This window comes from Canis aureus, chromosome 2 (assembly GCF_053574225.1).
Source record: "Canis aureus isolate CA01 chromosome 2, VMU_Caureus_v.1.0, whole genome shotgun sequence".
Classification (NCBI taxonomy): domain Eukaryota; kingdom Metazoa; phylum Chordata; class Mammalia; order Carnivora; family Canidae; genus Canis; species Canis aureus.
The window spans coordinates 22,316,004-22,333,543 of NC_135612.1; the positions used below are offsets into that span (position 1 = coordinate 22,316,004).

Here is a 17,540-nt window from a genome sequence, read left to right on the forward strand (position 1 = left end):
GCTGGAAGATTTTTTACTTTGAGGATCAGACATTTCATAACATTTCTCAATATGTCATAATTTAGTCAGTTACTGAAGATATTAGTCCATTGTTCATTATGTGGAGGATTCCTGTTTTTATATATATTTGAAACTAAATATAAATTTATATCTTTATAAAATAATGATAAAATATAAAATAATGATAAATATATCTATATAAAATATCTAATATGGCCACTGTATGGAGAGGTTTCAAAACATTCTGTTTCAGGAAAATATATATGTCTAGAAAATCCTTCAATCTAGCTTATTTATTCTAGTAAGGGTCAGTAGAGAATCCTTCACATGAAGAGTGATGAATAAACCAGCATGTAATTATTCAAGAAACAATGCAAAATTAGCATGATTCTACTAGCTAGGATAATTGTTATCTCCGCTGCCTGATTAAAACTTGACATTTACATATTGATTTATTTCTTAATCTATTCAATTGTTCAAGCAACTCTTCCTAATATATTAAAATTTTCTTTCTTTTTTTTTAGTATTTGTTGTCTATTTTATGATAAGGGAGAAATTAAAATGCTGTTAACTCCTTCAAAACATGAATTAGTAGCTAGAAAATGCATTATCTGGGACGTCTGGGTGGCTCAGCGGTTGAGCGTCTGCCTTTGGCTCAGGGCATGATCCCCGGGTCTGGGGATCGAGTCCCACGTTGGGCTCCTTGCATGGAGCCTGCTTCTCTCTCTGCCTGTTTGTCTCTGCTTCTCTCTCTCTCTCTCTGTGTCTCTCATAAAAAAATAAATAAAATCTTAAAAACAAAAGAAAATGTATTATTTTAAATTTAACACATTACAAGGGATTATATAAAATTTAGAAGCATTTTGCTTCTTGGTCAGACTGAAGTTAATTGAATAAGGTCCTCTTGGCATATTTATTTTTGGTTCTTTAAATCATGATGCTACATACTTTATAGTGTCTATACTATAGACTATAGTTTGTGTAGTTTGAATAAGTTCATCATTTTTTAATTAAAACAAAATTTACAATTGTAACCAGAACCATATTAAACAATAATACAGAAAAATAACCTGGTGCTAGAAGAAAGGAAGACTAAAACAGACTTGATTCGATGATCAGTTAGTCACTATATGGCAATAGGCTGGTTCTGCCATTTTAATTTCATGGTGTGAAAATGGTTCAATAAAAATTATTTACCCTCTTTGCAAAGCCATTAACTTTTTGTTAAAAATGAAAAATTCATGTACCATTAATTAAACTAAATATGTCATTTAAAAATCCTTATCCAAGGAAGACACTGTCCCTGCTGATGTTTAGACTTAATTAAAGAATGTTTTCTTCCTTTAACAAAAGCATTCTTTTGAAGATACTTGACTTTTTCTTGCCTTTTCATACCTTATCACACCAAACAAAAATTCCCCAAAGAATAAAGGATCATTTTTATTTACCCAAGAAATTTAATTTTCCTGATTGGATTGCAATTCCTTCTAAATCTGTTATGCATTGTTACATAATAGTATGTAAAAAGACTTTGAAATGTGTATATTATTATATATGGAAATATAATTATTAGATTATATGGAAATATAATTATTAGAATACTCTTGATAAATCAAGGCCCGAATGTTTCTCCTGAAATGTTTTCTTTATCCTCTTCAATCTGTTAATGTTTTCATCCCTTCCCTTAGTTTCCTTCCTCTTGCCTTCTACTTTCTCTTTTTTTACCTTTATTTTTTTCCTTCAATCTCCCTACTTATAAGCACATCACGGTGCTAGGTCTAAAAATCACAAAATATGGATCGGGGAGAGAAGGAAAATGGGAGAATGAACATTACATTTTCTATTTTGTTCTCATTTCCTCTCCCCACAACTTTGTGTTGATCCCATCTTTAAAATCAAATGCATGGAAAGTATTTAAACTTTCAGAAACTCAAATCCTAAGTGCTTAATTTTATTTTATAATTATTTATCCACTATGTGTAAAGAAAATGAGTGTTTAATTAATGGCTAAATAAATAAAAGTTGATAGTTCTTTCGCTGTAGGGTGCATCTTCAAAGAAAGATAGTACATGATGATAACAAGACACAATCTAGAATCAGGGAAGGTGATCTAGAGGATTAATAGTCACTTCACCTGGAGCTCTTCAGTATGAAGCAAATGAAGCCTGCTTTCCAGAAGGCTGTTCAGTAACAGGTTATGTTTAAGATAATGGCTTAAAAAATCATTGTGTGGAAACCACGGGAGACTATCACAGTTAAGTAAGGTTGGGAAAATGTTGGAGTGTTCACCTCTTTTTTCATAGCTTTATAAAACTCTAAAATACCAAGTAAAATTTCCATTAAAATAAAGAAAATATTTTCTTAACGTTTGATATGTCTTTACTTGAATGATGCTGATCATGTACTCAGATCTTTCTTTTTTTTCCTATACTTCCATGTGCAGAGCCAAAACCTCAGTCTTGTTAAAAAGAAACTGAAGTGATAACCTAAGTGATTCTTTAAGTATTTTTAAAAGATATCATAGATTGAATTATATTTAAGAGATTCCTATCTCTAGTATTTTTACTAAGATTATGATTTTATATTGCCATCAGTATTAACTAACCAATTGTTAGGATTTTATCTTAAATAAAGGAAGTGAATTCAGAGGAAACTTTGTTCATAGGTTTTGAGACAGCTTTATTCTAGATGTTTTTTATTCCATTCCAGTTATTAATTTTATACCCAATAATTAGACATAACATATAGCCTCCAAGTAAATGACTGTTATAACAGTACAGAGATTATTAAAATACAGCTGAAGTTCTTTTATTAGGTGTTACTACTGCAAGCTAATAGTCATGCCACATCCAGCATGACTTATCAAGAAAATCTTTCGTCACAAAGGTTTGTTTAGGTATCACGCCTTAGCTCATGATTTATACAAAATTAATATTCAAAAAATGCTCAACCGTTCCTTAATACAACTGATTCCTTCTACTGATAAACCATTCTTTAGGTAGATTATTTTTATTTAAGGATGTATTGGTGAGCAATTGGAATTATCATAAAATGGAGCATAGGTAATAAATAGAAAAAATTATAAAAAAAGAAGAGATGCCTATTATTTGATCTAATATAGCTTTCTGCAACTGTTTAAAATATTAGAAATACCAGTTTGTTTCAAATTTTGGTTTTATACAGTATGTTAGAATTATTTTCATTATATTTAAATTTCACATTCTGCAAATTTGTGCACTTGTATTCATTTCATAAGATACAGGGCAAACTAGAAATACAGATACATGCACACTCATAAGTGCACACATAATAAGAAAACCAGGCAGATATCAACTTTGATTATAAACACGTCCTTCTAGGGATTGCACTAACTGTTCCTCAATTTTAATGAGCTTTCCAAGGGAACATGTAGCAAGATAATCCTATGGTATATTCTCTGTATTAGTTATATATTCTCTGTATTACTTGTGCAGACACTTACAATTCAGTGACACACTTCAGTGCTGATCTCCTGGCTCAGGTTCTATTTTCCTTAACTGGATGCTCTCAGCAACAATCCAATAACCTAATACATGATTTGGCACTGATTAAAGTACACCATAATTCTCTATGCTATCAACCAGTTTTACAATGTTCTGCTTTTCACATTAAATAATGATTATAATTTATAACTAGATTTTTGACTAGGCAATATGTGTTATATTTATATATGACATAATATTTAACACATGTAACACACACATACATAATTCTGTACTAGCTATTGCGGTCAACTGTAGTAGAAAAAAATTTAGTATGCTGATAAGAATAATATGTTTTGTGTGTATGATTATTATTTGTATCATATTTTTGAAAAAATGGGAAATTACATTGATCTCTCTCAAAAAGTGTTTGTACACATCTTATGAGTTTAAAAGATTTGCTCTCTATCATGTATTTTATACAGCCTAGTCTAGTCTAAAAACATGGGGACAAAAATGCAACAAAAAAAATCTATTTCCTCTTAACCTTAGTGGCACAAAATCAAACTTATAATAGGAAAATTATTTTTGCTCATCCAAATCATGACAGTCTTATATAACTAGAAAGCAGCAAGAGCTATATCTGCAAGGGGCTAAATCAAATCAACTTAGAATCAAAATTATGAAATCTATTATGTGAAGTGTTATGAAATAAGTTAAAATGGTTCTTCACCAGGGAAAGTATGTCTATGGGTACATCAAAACAAAAGTAAGTACTAGAATTAAGAATAATACCATTCATTTCATAGAGCTGAAACGTCCAATTTGTATAGAGAAGGTATGAGTTGCAGTGTGATCCTTTTGATAACATGTCAATGCCATTCAGTGAAACATTCAGACAACTGATAATGCATATATATGTATTTGAATCGGACTTCTTTTGAAAAAGAAGTAAAAACAATCAACATACAATACACCAAAATCTAAAACTGTTTAATCAGCAATTTCCCTTACCAGAACTTTTGCTTGGTTCTGCAGACATAGTTCCATTATAAGAAAAACACATTATGTTTGCAGCAATTTTGCCTGCAGTACTAATGCAATTATAAAAATTTAGGTACTGTAAGGCAAAATTTAAGAACTAGAATTTTTTTCTTGGAACTCATTTTAAAAGTTGAATTATGTTTTATAAATTCTTCTCTCATTAGACAAAGATACTGCGTGCTTTTTATAGTAGAAAGGAATGGTGAACTGTGCATGTGTGTGTGGGCATGTGTGTTTGTGTGTGTTTAATTTTAACATCTGTGTATCATGTAAACTCACTGATGCAATTGGGGCTTTATTATCATCATAATCATTATACCCATACCACTTAGAAGAAAAGTGCCTAACATAGTAGATGATACTCAATACATATTTTTTAATGAATTAATGGGTTTGAATAAATTGTTAATTGGATTTTAATCTCATGTGAAATAAGAAATATGACAACCATGAGCTTCTATTTCTGTTGTTGACACGTTTTTTTCTTTTATCATATTGTAATATTTTCTTCTTATCTAAGAATTTATGCATTTCACCAGAATATGTCTAAGGGTATGCTGTGTTAATTTTAATTTTGTATGACACACAGTGGACTCTTTACAACTTTCTTTTTTTAATTTTTATTTTAATTCTAGTTAAGCTACAGTATTATATTAGTTTCAAGTGTACAATATATTCAACAATTCCATACATCACCTGGTGCTCATCATGACAATTACACTCCTTAATTTCTATCACCTATTTAACTCATCCCCACCCCTTCTTGTCTGGGAACCTGCAGTTGGTTCTCTATGATAATGTGTTTCTTAGTTTCTCTCTCTGTCTTTTCCCCCCTTGCTCATTTGTTTTGTTTTCTAAAATCCAAGAGCGAAATCATACATATGATATTTGTCTTTCTCTGACTTATTTCACTTAGCATTATATTCTCTAGCTCCATCTATGTCATTGCAAGTGGCAAGATTTCATTCTTTCTCTATGTATGAATAATATTCCATTGTGTATATATACTACATCTTCTTCATCCAATCGATGGACACTTGGGCTGCTTCCATATCTTGACTATTGCAAATAATGTTGCAATGAACATAGAAGTCATGAATCCCTTTGAATTAGTATTTTTGTATTCTTAAGATAAATATCCAGTAGTGTGACCAGAGGGTAGCAGTAGTGGATCAGAGGGTAGCTCTATTTTTAACTTTTTGAGGAAACTCCATATTCTTTTTCACAGTGATTGCACCAGTTTGCATTACCAACAGTGCATGAGTTCCTTTTTCTCCCCATCTTTGCCAACACCTATTGTTTATGGTATTGTTCAATTTAGCCATTCTGACAGGTGTGAGGTGATATTTATTGTAAATTCGATTTGCATTTCACTGACGGTAAATGATGATGAACATCTTTTCATGTGTCTCTTGGGCATCTAGATGTCTTCTTTAGAGAAATGTCTGTTTATGTCTTCTGCTCATTTTTTATTGGGTTATTTGTTTTTTGGTTATTGAGTTTTATAGGTTATTTTTATATTTTGGATACTAACCCTTTATTAGAAATGTCATTTGCAAATATCTTCTCCCATTCCATAGGTTACTTTTTGGTTTTGTTGATTGTCTCCTTTGCTGTGCAGAAACTTTTTATTTTGATGTAGTCCCAAAAGTTTATTTTTGCTTTGTCCCAGGAAACATATCTAGAGAAAGTTGCTAAGGCCAATATCAAAGAGGGTACTGCCTGTGTTCTCCTCTAGGATTTTTATGGTTTCAGGTATCACCTTAGGTCTTTTTTTTTTTTTTTTAAGATTTTATTTATTTGAGAGAGAGAGAGAGCGCGCAAATGAGAGAGAGCACCAGTGGGGGGAAGGGTAGAGGGAGAGGGAGAAGCAGACTCCCCACTTTGCAAGGAGCCCAACTCGGGGCTTAATCCCAGGACCCTGGGATCATGACCTGAGCTAAAGGCAGCCGCTTAACTTATAGAGCCATCCAGGTGCCCCTCACATTTAGGTCTTTAATCCATTTTGAATTTATTTTTGTGTATAATTAATTAAGTGGTCCAAGTTCTTTCTTTTGCATGTTGATGTCCAGTTTTCCCAACACCATTTGTTGAAGAGATTGTCCTTTTCCCATTGTATATTCTTTCCTGCTTTGGTGAAGATTAATTGACCATATAGTTTGTGGGTTCATTTCTGGTTTTTCTATTCTAGTCTATTGATCTATGTGTCTATTTTTGTGTCAGTACCACACTCTTTTGATTACACAGCTTTGTTATAAAACCTGAAGTCTAGAATTGTGATGTATCCAGCTTTGTTTTTCTTTTTCAGTTTGGCTTTGGCTATTCAAGATCTTTTGTGGTTTCATACAAATTTTAGGATTGTTTTAGCTCTCTGAAAACTGCTGTTGGTGTTTTAATAGGGATTGCATTAAATGTGTTGATGGCTTTGGGTAGTATCGACACTTTAACATTTGTTCTTCCAATACATGAGCATGGGATATCTTTCTGTTTCTCTGTGTCATCTTTAATTTCTTTCATCGGTGTTTTATAGTTTTCAGAGTACAGGTTTTTTACCTATTAGATTAGGTTTATTCCTAGGTATCTTTTCTTTTTTAAGATTTTATTTATTTATTCATGAGAGACACAGAGAGAGGCAGAGACACAGGCAGAGAGAGAAGCAGGCTCCATGCAAGGAACCCAATGTGGGACTTGATCCCGGACCTCCAGGATCACACCCTAGGCTGGAGGCAGGCACTCAACTGCTAAGCCACCCAGGGGTCCCACCTAGGTATCTTCTTATTTTTGGTACACTTGTACTTTTCCAAGTTTCTTATGCACATTAATTTTTCAATTAATATTTGCTTTTATTTTTTAAAGATTTATTTATTTATATGAGAGAGAGAAAGAGAGATAGGGGAGGGGTGGAGGGAGAGAGAGAGAGAAATCCAAGCAGACTCCCCCTGAGAACAGAGCCCAACATGGGGCTTGATCCCACAACCTTGAGGTCATGACCTGAGCCAAAATCAAGAATCAGACACTCAACTGACTAGGTCATCCAGGTACCCCAATTAATATTTACTTTTAAAAACAATTTCTATGTTTTCTCTGTATCTTTACTTTTAAACTTTATAATGGATGGATATCAAACTTCTGAATTTATCATTCCTGCATTGTAACATTTTGTTCTCTTAATATTCATTGGCATCAATTTATAAATGTAAACACAGAATTAGAACTTTAAGTAATGCAGAATCTATTAGGCTGATATTGAAATGTATTATATAGCCAAAATAAATGTGAATATAATGGAAATAATTTTGAAAAAGTAGCTACAAATTTAGCAAGGTTCATAAGTATCTATTAATATAGAAGTATTACTTAAGGTAAGAAGGTGATTAAGTTATTATTTAAACCTAAAGATATGAGCTTAATACCTGTCATACTTAAGTTTTAGATTTCTGGTTATATTGACTAAGAGTGTTTCAGGTTAGAGTCCTGACCAGTGCCTGTTTCATCATTATAAATTCCCAACCAGCTGAAAAGGAAACTTCCACAATTTGCTCAGGAAGTAAGATAAATTCCTATGGGAAGATAAAATTAAACTCTGGAATATTTAGTATTAATTATAAAAACGCTTTACAACTTCCAGTTATTAAAAAAATAAGTCTTGGGATGTTATGGATTGCCTCGTGACTACAGTTAATAATATTGTATTATATATTTGAAAATTCCTAAGAGAACAAATCTTAAAAGTTCCCATCAGAAGAAAAAGAAATTGTAACCATGTGTGGTGATAAATGTTAACAAGACTTACTGTAGTGATCTTTTCTCAATATATGCATTTTCTAATCATTATGTTGTACATCTGAAACCAATATAATGTTATATATCAACTATACATTAATAAAAAAAAGAAAAAGTAAAATAATGAAATAAGTAAAAAACTCAATATTGCTTTTTTTGTGTTAGGTTTAAAAATAATTGCTTTATATTTTGCATTTTACATGCCTGTAATGTTTATGAGACTTGGCATATTAGTGTAACAGGAAATTAAAGTTGTGATTCTAATTTGAAATGTATAATACATAATTGATCTAGATCTGTGATTTTGAATTAAATTTTACTAATCTTATTAAGAAGATCAGCATTATTTTTAAAAACCTTAAGAATCATTGTCTTTAAGTTTACTTGTTGGAATTATAAAAAATAATTATTTTTATAAGGTTTTATATATTAATTAGTAAAGATGAAATTACATTTCAGAAGCAGCCTAAAATTGAAAACAGATAATTTAATTGAATTATAAAATACTTCTTCAAATTTATTATCTTAGATATTTTATATGAAATAAGTGCTATAAGTTGATTACAGAAATAAAAATTTTGCATTAGTGATTTAATAATCAAATATATTTTTAAAGATTTTATTTATTTATTCATGAGAGACAGAGAGGAGAGACAGAGACAGAGACACAAGCAGAGGGAGAAGCAGGCTCCATGCAGGAAGCCTGACGTGGGACTCGATCCCGGGTCTCCAGGATCGCGCCCTGGGCTGAAGGCGGCGCTAAACTACCGAGCCACCCCAGCTGCCCAATAATCAAATATTTTTAAAATCAGTTACTTCTTTGTATTCTTTCTGATATGTTAGATGAGAGAACTGCATATTGGAACTTTCTAATGTACTGAAACCAATATGATAATTTTGAGAATGAATTCAAAATTTCACTTTCATTTCTAAATTTAACCACACAAGTGGAAGACTTGACACAGAAGTTAAAGTGAGGGGTGCCTGGGTGGTTCAGTTAGTTAAGCATCTGACTCTTGATTTTGGCTCAGGTCATGATCTCAATGTCATGAGATAGAGTCCAGCATTGGCTGCATGCTCAGCACAGATCTCAGCTAAATAAATAAATAAAATAGGGCAGCCCGGGTGGCTCGGCGGTTTAGTGCCTCCTTCAGCCCAGGGCGTGATGCTGGAGACTCGGGATCGGTCCCGCGTCGGGCTCCCTGCATGGAGCCTGCTTCTCCCTCTGCCTGTGTCTCTGACTCTCTCTCTCTCCTTTCTGTGTATTCTCGTGAATAAATAAATAAAAATCTTTAAAAAAAATAAATCTTTTTTTTTTTTTTTTTTTTTGTTAAGAAAACGGTTCCAGTGAAAAAGCTTTGGGCAATGCTTTTATCACTATCCCTCGCCAAACTAAAAGAATGATAAAAGAATTTATAAATATAATATTCAGATTAAGGGATTGAATAGCTTAGTTTTAGGTGTGTACCTGGAATGTTGTGTACATTTTGGTGTAACATTTTCTAGGTATTTTGAAAAGCTAAATCATAGAATATAATAACCAGACTACTGAGTGTTGTTACATATATTACAAAAGGACTGGGATGAGTGGGATTATCAGATACTTACCCTGGCAATTATCTTATTCATTATGAGTTAAGATAGTTATTATTAGATATTTGAATACTTGCCACACATAAGAAGCCTTCTGTATTAGTGTAGAGGGCAAAAATATGTTCAGGAAAACAAAATACAGGAGACAGATTTTCACAACACAGTGAATAGTAGGAGAAATTCTCTAACTATGGATACAAACAGTAAATTTTAAATGTCTCTGTATATCTAAATTTATGTCATCATTGTTATTATCATTTATAAGTTATGTAAAAAACATTTCCAGAAATGAAATTCTTGAATTCAAAATTCCTTCTATTATATTATCTGATATCTCAATGGATTCAGGCTTTGAAAATATCACATAACTGAAGAAAAGTATGGTATATTCCCTTTGGTCAAAATAATTCAGGTGCGCATGTGCCTTACTCAAGTGTACCTTTGCTTATATATTAGTTTAGCATCTGAGATATATACTCCCCTATTCTGTCTCTATTCTGTCCTTCCCTCTTATTATCTATTTTAGTTCCCAGCTTCTTTGCTTGGTTCTCTGGTCCCCTTTGTGTTCAGGATAAATGAACAAATCTAAACATAAATTTTACCTTACTCCCAACTAATTGTCTAGCTTTTTCCATTTTACTAGACCGTTTGTCTGTCTGCATCTAACTCTTTCCCTATCTATCACTCACTTTCCATTTGATATGTTATCACTCTTCTTTGGCCACATTAGTCAAATAAATAAATAATTCAATTTGTTTACAAAACCAACCCTGTGAAAGGACACAACTTTTACATCTTGCTGAAAGGAGTAGGATTCATTTGTTCAGATGTTTCCAGGAATCAATGCATTGCTCAATTCTCCTTAAAATATCTCATTCGTGAATTTATATTTATTGAGAACACTCTATCATCCAGTTACAGTTCTAAATACTGAAGATACAGCAGTGTATGAGACAAAGAAATTCCATTCTATTTGTGAAGATGGCAAAGAAAATCACTCAGTTAATTTTACCTTTTAATGATTTTACTGGAGATCAAAACTATAAAGAGAATGCTTTAGGGAGCTGTTACAGTGTTTCAGGTAAAATAATTTTAGAGACGTAGAAATGGAGAGAATTGGACAGAGTAAGGATTTATTTTGGAGTTAGTATACTATGATTCCCTGTAGGATTAGATAGATGGAGGAACTGAGTGAAAGTGAAGAACAAAGGGTGATTCCTATTGATTTGTGTGCGTTTATTATATATGCTATTTTCTAAGATGGTAAAATAGTGATAACTGGAATTGACTTTTGGGAATCAAGAGTACTACCTTGGGATTCCAATGTTCATTGCAGTATTTTCCATAGCAGCCAAGTTAATAACCCAGATACAGAAAGACATATAGTGCATCTCATTCATACATGGAATCTAAAAAGTAACACTCATAGAAGCAGAGAGTAGAAGAGGTTGAGAGACGGGGGAAGTGGGAAGCTGTTGTTGAATGAATTTAAAGTTCTAGTTATGCTAGATGGATAAGTTCTAGAGATCTGTTGTACAATATAGTGCCTATGGTTAACAACATGACATTGTACACTTCAAAATTCATTAAGGGTATTTTAAAATCATGGAATAATGGATTTTCCATGTTCTGATAACATGCTAAAGAACTTACAACATTAATTGAAAATTCCCCAGCCGTATGTGTCACCCATACAAAGGCATTCATAAGGCAGGAAAACTAAAATTAATTTCCTGTAAGGACTAAAATTAGAAGTTGACGGGGGGTGGGAGTGAATGAGTGACGGGCACTGGGTGTTATTCTGTATGTTAGTAAATTGAACACCAATAAAAAAAAAAAAAAAAAAAGAGAAAAAGAAACACAAAAATAAAAAAATAAAAAAAATAAATAAAATTAGAAGTTGGACTTTTAATACATGTCCATAAAATTTCATTATAAGTCTTTGTGTTCTCCATTTGAAAAATTACTGGTATATATTTAACCATTCCTATGAAACTGACAAGTTAACGCACCAAAACATTAATAATGGATATCTAATGGTAGTTATAAATGATTTTTTAAATTTTGTAACATATATTTTCAGTATTTTCCAGATACTCTTCAATGATTATCTGCTGCTTCTAAAGTTAAAAAAAATATTTATTTTTACTTTTAAATGGAAATATGAAACACCATACTTGTCTCATTAAGTCTGTATGGTTTTTGGGTAACAGTTCATACAGGTGTACCTTACAAATATTCTAAGTTCCATTCCAGAGTTCCGTGATAAAGTGAATATCTCAATAAAGAGAATCAAATTAATTCTTTGGCTTCCATGGGCATATAAAAGTTATGTTGACACTGTACTATCATCTATTAAGCAGGCTATTAAGTTTATTAAACAATGTACTATATTTAAAAATCGGTGTATACATCTTAATTAAAAAATACTTTATTGCTAAAAAATACTAACCCTCATCTGAGCTTTTAGTGAAAAAGTTTGAAATATTGTGAGAATTGCCAAAATGTGGCAGAGACATAAAGTGAGCAAATGCAGTTGGAAAATGGTAGATAGATTTGCTTGACAAGAGTTTCCACAAACTTTCAATTTATAAAAACGCAGGATCTGTGAGGCACAATAAAGCATAGCACAGCAAAACTAGGTATACCTCTTTGTTAAGAAAAATATGAACACAGTATCATGTGAATGGTGACTTCAACGAGTGTTGAAAAGAGATGTTGACTTCAACGAGTGTTGAAAAGAGATGATCACAATGAGGGGAGAGAAAGTTAGTGAAAGAACTGTCATGGTATATTTGTCTAAAAAAATCACTGTTTGTGACTTGTATTTTTGTTTTTATTCATTTTATAATTCCTTTTTAAAAATATTTATTTCAGTGTTCACTGGCTTCATTCTCTCAAAGTTTACCAATACACAATATTTCTCTTGAGTAACAAGTGGGAATTGCAGGGAATAGTTTTACATAAATTCACTAGAAGAGTTCTGATTACTCTTTTTCACTTCAGGAATATTTTATTAAAAATGATCTCAAATTTTATTTTAATTTCTTTCCTATGGCTGCTTCTGTTGCCTTTCTTTTAATAGTCATCAAATTTCTTCATAAAAGACTATATAAACTACGAAGTCTCTGAATTATGGAGTTGTGTCTTGCTTATATGTTATTTTCAATAAACTTTATTGGCATAATAAGAGTACAAAATTATTCTTGACATTATGGTTAACTATACTGAAGTGAATTTATTAAATAGTAGAATTGTTTTTAAGCATTATGTATCTATTGATACATTTTATATATTCCTTTGTTAGAGTAAATTTATGGAGTAGAAAGAATAAAAATTATTATTTTTTAAGAAAAGATGCAAAAAAAAAAATAAGAAAAGATGCTTTGGTTGTTTTTAAAATTTTGACTTGCTTTTTGGTAGACATTGCTTATCTATGATAAATTTATGTATGCATATTTGATATAAGGCCAATAATACAAATTTTGATTTTTGATTCTATTCTTCTGGGGTCATGTGATCCACTTTATACTGAGTACTTTATGGAACAAGATTCAGAAACATATGTTGTGAAAATAGGGACTACCTCTACAATCCTCATTTTGCATATGGCTCTAGTGCCTATCAGAGTATATGTATGGCAGACTGTTAAAGTAAATGTGATTTTAGTCATAGGTTTTCTTAAATGTTCAGACAAGCAGATGAGGTTGATTATTTAACTTTCTTACTATAAAATAAATAGAAACATTTTAGGTATTGAGATAAAATAATAATTTAGTCAAAGGATATAGAATTTTGACTTCTATAATGGAAAAATTATCCTTTACAAGAAATCAAATTACTTCATTTGCTACCATTAGTAATTTCTATTTTTACAAATTCTAGGTAATAGTAAATAAATGTTAAGTTCTTTTGGACACTAAAATGTCAGCCTCCTGGAAGAACTTAAAACATCTTCACAGTTAACAAATGGTTCATGTGCAAGTGATATTAAACTTAATAAACAAAATATTCTTTAAAATAAAAACAAATTTAAAGATTTCATGTATTTGAGAAAGAGCAAGAGAGAGAGAGAGAGCTCAAGTGGGACAGGGGCAGAATGAAGGGGAGAAAGAGTCTCAAGCAGACTCTGCAATAAGCTCAGAGCCCAATATAGGGCTCGATTCCAGGACCCTAAAATCATGACTGAGTTGAAACCAAGATTCAGCCACTTGACTGTGTCACCCAGGTGCCCCCCTAATATTCTTTTTTAAGACAGATTGTTATTCACTTGAACTAATCTTTGAAGACATTAATCTAACATTAAAATCTAAACCAATAGCTGAGAACTTTTTTAGGGATACTACCGAAGGTGAAATAGTACCTAATGGCATATTTTTATAGTAAATACTATAATTCTAAGACTTTGCTTCTCTAGGAGCTCAAATCAAAAAAATTAGGGTGCATAAGTGAAACCTAATTAAAATGACTGAAGCTATGAAATGACTTGTACAAAAAGAAAAAAATATGAATATTTAATGGGCTTCTGACCCTCTCTCCTAAACTGTATCTTCAATAAGGCCAACAATGACCTCTAATTTATCAAATCTATTTTTTTACATTAAGCAGGATCAGACCTGAGCATGTGATACACTTACCGTATTTCCAAATTCAGAGAAGCTAGAGAAATTATATGTAATTGCATTACTTTTATACACTTAAAGCAGTCTCTAGAGAGTGCTTAGTGGTACTGTGATGCCATGTGTAACAAGTAGATAATTTCCTCAATGGGTTTACTAGAATCCGAAGAGAAAGATTCACAAAGCACTATGGTAATACTAGGTAAAATTTCATACCACTTATAGTTTACCTGAGTAGTACATCCAAATACTTCTGCTTTTCCTTGAACCACTCAAGGCCTCTGGTCACAAGATGCTCTTGATCATAAGAAGGACTTTGTTAGAAGCAAATGGCTGGAAAAAAAAGAAAAAAGAAATAAAAAGAAAACACTACTATAATGGATGAAAAAAGAAACTCTAAGATCTTATATTAGTGGTACCACTTTATATGTCTATGATTATACTAAAATTTTTTGTTTCATTGTTATATGTTACTTAACAAAATAGATGGTACAAAATAGGTGTTCTAAATATATTAATTCCTTCAGTTGCCTTCACTTGGTCAAGATTCCCTAGAGAATAGAACTTTGGGCGTGAGTTAAGAGTTGAATTTTTACTTGGAAGGTCTGATCCCAATACAGTAGAGAGTGAGGGACAAAATAAATTAAGGAAGGAAGGGAAGCAATTAAGGTGATAGGTTATCATACTGACCACTGTCCTTTTTGTTTTTATTTATTTATTATTATTATTATTAATAATTATTATTACTTTTTGAGAGAGACAGAGAAATAGCAAGCAGCGGGGAAGTGAGGGGAAGAGAGTATCAAGCAGGCTCCACTTGCAGTGCAGAGCCTGACATGGGGCCTGATCTCATAACCCTGAGATCATGACCTGACCCAAAATCAACAGTCGGATGTTTAACCAACTGAGCCACCCAGGTGCCTCTGTTCTCCCTTTCTTTTTAAATATATAAAATAATATCCTCTTCATCATGACATTTATATTTTCAAGAAAAACAATAAAGTGTTAAGCCTAAAGATATAACATCAGTATTTTTCATTCTTCTACTACTGTTAAGTAGAGAAAGTATTCCTAAATGACCAATAAAAAGCAAAGGTAAAGGGTACTTGAAGAAAAGGGCCATAAAATTTGCAGTCAGCACATATGAGTTCTGACCAGTGTTGCCATTTAATTGATTATTGATTTCAGCCTTAGAAAAATAAAATCTGCAATGTCTATTTCACATGATTATCATGAGGCTCAAATAAGCATTTATAGTTGATTTGAAAAGTAAGAGATATCATCCAAATATAACAATTGCAATGTTTTAAGACAAAATAATTGATATTTTTAAAAGCTTATCATCTACCAGTGTCTTCATATACATTACTTCATTTAATCTATTCAAGAATCCTCAAAATAATTACCTAATTAAAAATAGTCTTACTGAAATAAATTACACTTACACACTTCCTGGAGATTTTATCACAGAAAGTAAAAATTTACATCAATCTTGAGTTCATTTACATCAATTTCCATAACTTTAATGGCACATTTTAGATTCTCCTAGTCACTATTGCTCCATTTCTCACTGATATGAAGTACATTTTACAAAACTAAATAATTTTCTAGTCTTCTTATACTTTTCATCATTATAACCATTTATTTCATTAAGTTAGATAGTAATAAGAGATTTAGCTGAGAACTCCTTATTAAAGCTCAGCTAATTGATATTTCTAGGAGGTAGGTACTAGAACCTTTGAAAAAACTATTTTTTCTATTCCGTATTAAATACAATTGAAATGATTATTCTTCAATTGACAAAATCTTTTGCCTCACAGTCCTTTCTATCCTGCAGTCCATAATTAACTTACTACTTCTGGCATGACAAAGTCAGGAAAGTAAGTATGCATCAGCATTCATGCATTTGTGCATGTGTGTGCTCATGTGTGCACTGCTCACTTCTATGGTATAGTTCAAAAGGTGGTAGTGCCATTTGTTTTTCAAACCATAAATCCAATGCCAAAAGTTCTTAAGTCATTTTACTTGTTTTTATAACATATCACCCAAGGAAAACAATATTTCAACCAGAAAGAGAAGAAATATTTCATTTGTGATTTCATTTATGCTAAACTTAGAAGTATTATCTTAGAATAACTTCTACAAAGTTAATTCTGTGCTCTATTGATGAGAACTTTCAAAATGGAATGGAATTGGTTTATATTTAAAGATGATTATACAAATGACTGAGCCAATAACATTGATTTAATGAAGTATACTTTTAAGAGCTTATTTCTTTGAATTCACTCCCAAAGACTCTGTGAAATCACCACATCAGCACTCCATTTTAAAAGGGGTTTAGAATGTGGCAAGGCTTACATATAACAGAGCTTGAAATAAACCAATCCTTCCGAGCTAGAGGGTGACCACTGTGGGATGAAGCTGTAAGCCAAGGCATAGTCAAACATCAAAGCCCAAATGAACAATCTCATTCTAGGCACACATTAAGTCTAAGGGCAAAAAATTCCAGGGATTAGAATATGGTGGTCTGGACAAGATCTGTTTGTTTTCAGTATAATCAATGTTCAAGTTTAAATAATTCCTCAAAGTGTTAGCTCAATGCAAAAAAAGGAGAGGTCAGACTTGTAAGGTGGCTGTTGGAATGAGTCAGGAAAGAAGGTACTAGCTTTAATTGATGGACTCCACTTCTAGACTTTCCTAGACACTCAGGATGTAGAGAAAGTTTGGATACCTAAGACACATAGTTAGAAATAGAATGAGTGGAAATTTGACTTCTATTATCCCTTAGGGCAAAAGTATATGACATTTTGTATCTTTGATGGACAGTAGTGTTTGTTTAAGGATTTATACAATGTCCAGAAACCAAGAGATCAGTGGCCATCTAGATGCACATACTTTGAGATAGATGAAAACTATTCCTAAATTCTCCTGACCAGTAGAATGATATGATGGTGTAAAGAAAACAGAAAAAGGATCAGTCAGCCTTTGGAATCATTGCATAATAATTCATAACAATTTCATATGAGGCCTAACCTGTTTT

The 17,540-nt window shown here is 31.8% G+C and overlaps 1 long non-coding RNA gene across 1 annotated transcript in view; it reads right to left on the minus strand.

Annotated features, from left to right (window-relative positions):
- The window catches only part of LOC144290216 (uncharacterized), a 225,641-nt gene that overhangs the window by 190,610 nt on the left and 17,491 nt on the right, over positions 1 to 17,540 (minus strand). The window contains exon 2 of the long non-coding RNA XR_013358002.1: positions 14,731 to 14,833. This is a non-coding gene — a long non-coding RNA (uncharacterized LOC144290216). The remainder of the gene's footprint in view (positions 1 to 14,730; positions 14,834 to 17,540) is intronic.